Genomic DNA, 3321 nt, shown 5'->3' with positions numbered 1-3321 from the left:
TCTCTCTCTCTCTCTCTCTCTCTCTCTCCTTTTTTAAAAACTGGAACAGAAAGAGACTTGGGTGACCATGTGATTTTTTAGTTCTTATTTCATTTTAAATAAATAGGCCTAACTATCACTGAGGTGGGCGGGTGGGTTATGGCAAATGTCCTAGATACAACAAATGAATGTGCCTGGCCCTGAACGAGATGTCCGTTCTCGTGTGTGTTCGCGAGTGCGTTTGCGTGTCTGTGACAGACCCACTCCGTCTGCTCACTGGAAGCGGAAGCGGCTAGAGCGAGAGTACGGCATCGTGAAGCTTGCAGGAATCGATTTCGGTCATCTCCGCGCCACGAGTAATTCCCTTAGTCAAGAAATTCAAGATGGCGCCGTATTCAGCTAGTGCGTTATTGGTAAGGGGAATGGCGGTGAGATGGGATGAGGATGCGACGATGTGAAATGGAAGCGTTTAGAAGCAGCGTAGATGTGGTGGTTTGTTCGGGTTCCAACTTTTCTATGGTGGTAGCACAGTGAGCACGGTCTTCCTCGTCATCATCATCATCATCATCATCATCGAGATCTGAGGTGTTGAATAGTTCGGTTGTGTCTGTGTCGTGGTGAGTTCAGACCGGGCTCTGTCGTGCATCGCGAGCGGTCCCACTCGATAATTAGCTGTGTAGAATTCAAATGATAAATATATTCCTGGTCTGTGGAGAATACAGGAAGCCAGCTGCAGGAGTCTTAGTGTCCGTGTCTTCTTCTTCTTCCCATTCTTCTTTTTTTTCTTCTCCTTTTTCTTGTGTATTTGGAGGAGCGTTTTGAAGGCATCGACGTTTTGTGTCTTTTGAATGCGCCGAAAAAGAACGTGCGTCTAATGTGCAGATATTGTCTGTATAGAGTGAGTGTTTCTTTGCTGTGTACGAATGAACGTCTCGCTCAAATGAAGAAGGCGGGTCTTGATAATTATGTAGCCTACAGATGTTTCTTTGAATAAGTTGAATACGGTTTTTAGTTTGCTTATGGTTATCAAATGCCAGTCTTGTCGCTAGTGGATTCACCACCAAGGTCATCTTTGCTTTGTGGGGAGTATTTCTTTTTGGTGAGTCGGAGACGAACAACCATTTCTTGGTACCAGGCAGAAGCTGTAGGAGTTGTCTCGCCATAGTTATTGCCTTTTCGTGAACGACCAGTTGTGAATGTTAAAATCGTTTCGAGCGACATCCATCGTGTTCAGACTTTTTGGACTAACCAGTTCTTTTCTCATCATCGTCGTCATCATCATCATCATCATAATCGTCGTCGTCTTCGTCGTCATTTTCTGGTGGTCAGGTCGGGTGTTGGCGCTGTCAGCTGCTGTCCCTGTCGCACCCGTGGCCCACACGTCAATAGGGTAACCCTTGCTATTGTGCTCGTGATAGATATTGTGTGCACAGGGTGTGTTCCATACTTTAGACAACACCCCCTCTCTCCCCGGGGGCCAGCCAAAATCAGACTAGCGTTGGTGTCGCAAGCAATCTTCTTAAGGTCAACTTTTGATATATAAAAAAAAATATTACACCCTCCCAAAGCTCTATCAAAGATGTACCTTTCAACATCACCAAAATGCAGTTAATTGATACTATGGTCAATGCTTACAATTGTCTTGCTTTTCATGATTCCTGTTGTGTAAAAAGTACCCAAACGAACTTGGGTTGATTTCTTATAACACCGACGTTAGATAGAATACAACAAATGAAATAGGTTTCAACTATAATTAATCCTAATCTCTAATCCAAAGTTTCATATATTCATTTAAATGTTTGGTGTGTCTACCACCCGCCTTCCGAACAGTACCCAAGCGGGCAGGGTAAGACTCAAGCAACGAAATGGATAAGTCAGTTATTTGTCGAGTTCCAAATCACCCAAAACCTTTGATGAGAGCCGTATCAAGATCGTCCAGGGAGCTCATGGGGCGTTTTTCGACCCTGTCTTTCACAATTGAGCCCGAATAAAAGTGCCAATATCCTTCATTTGTTAACGACCAGGACAAATTTCTCCTTGCGAGATGAATAAAGATTGTCATTGTCATTGTCATTCATTGTCATGGTCAGATCTAACACTTGATTTCGTTCTCGGAAATCCGTGATATTTTCCTTTGCAAATTGCATTTCAAATTCCAACATACCGTAGTTAAATAAGACTCTACCCCTTGTAAACGGCGAGCCAAACGACTTTGGATATGTGGACACAATAAGCGTGTAAAAAAGAATAATATAAGCTTGCAAAATACCAGGAATACCAAGAGCGAGGTGTCTTAACTGACTCAAACAAAGGATGACGTGTCATGACCCTCCAGCCTTCACAGTCGCGAGCTGCCGTGCCACATTCTGCTCTACCTAGGCCTGTCCATGTCTTAATGGTGTCCATCCATCCATGTGGCTCCCAAATTTGAACACCGAGGGAGGAGGGGGGGAGGGGGGGTAGGGTGTGTGTCTCAGGTATCGGAACACCCTGTTCTAGAAGCTGTCATCCGCACTAACAATCTACTTGTAATATTCTTCCTTGCCTTCATGTTAACAACCGACAACAACCCCCCCCCCTTCCAAAAAAAAAAGAGAACAGAAAAGACGTAAAAATTCACAATTTTCCACCGATTTCCTATCTTAACCCTAAGGAGAGATGCTGTTGTACAGGAATTCATGAATTGACACATAACCTCGGTTTTCACCTTTGAAGAAGAAAAAGAGCTTCAACGAGTTTAGAGAGGTGAGGCGTTTGAAGGACATGGCGAATGTGCTGAAGGATTGGAGTGGGGTCACACAAATATGGGGGTGATGGTGGCTGTCCCCCCCCCCCTTTAAAAAAAAATACAACTGGTATCAATCGGGGGAAGAAGTTGAATAAGAAGCAGAATAGGAGGGGGATGAGGTGAGAGGAAGAGGAGAGACAGATGAGAGGAGGAGAAGAAAAAAGACAACAACAACGACGACAATAACGACGAAATCGACGTGTTCTGTTTTACTTTCAAGAGAACTCAATGTTTTTTTGGTGTAATTTCTGAAGTCCTCTCAAAGTGAACGAAGATCCACTCATCGTATACTGCTACTTTCCATCTTCTTTTCTTTACCTTTTTTGTTTTTGTCTGTCCGTCTGTCTGTCTGTCTTCCTTTTTGTTCATTAAAATTAATACTACTATTGTATCGATGTGTTTCTCTTTTGACACTGGAAACTCATTCATTACCGTGGCCTTTTGAACTAGACTGAATGGATTACTTCTTTCTTTATAGTAGAGGGTTTTACGGCGCTCGCAACTGCATACGGTCATATGAGCGCCAAGTGGTGGGTGTCAACAGGGAAGTCCTT

The 3321-nt window shown here is 43.7% G+C and overlaps 1 protein-coding gene across 1 annotated transcript in view; it reads left to right on the top strand.

Annotated features, from left to right (window-relative positions):
* The window catches only part of LOC100533433 (voltage-dependent calcium channel type A subunit alpha-1), a gene marked incomplete at its 5' end in the record, with an annotated part of 54455 nt that overhangs the window by 17786 nt on the left and 33348 nt on the right, over positions 1-3321 (top strand).

This window comes from Aplysia californica, unplaced genomic scaffold, assembly GCF_000002075.1.
Source record: "Aplysia californica isolate F4 #8 unplaced genomic scaffold, AplCal3.0 scaffold01565, whole genome shotgun sequence".
In the NCBI taxonomy this organism is placed as follows: Eukaryota; Metazoa; Mollusca; class Gastropoda; order Aplysiida; family Aplysiidae; genus Aplysia; species Aplysia californica.
Note: the sequence above shows the minus strand (reverse complement) of the source record. Positions and strands in the feature narration are given on the sequence as shown.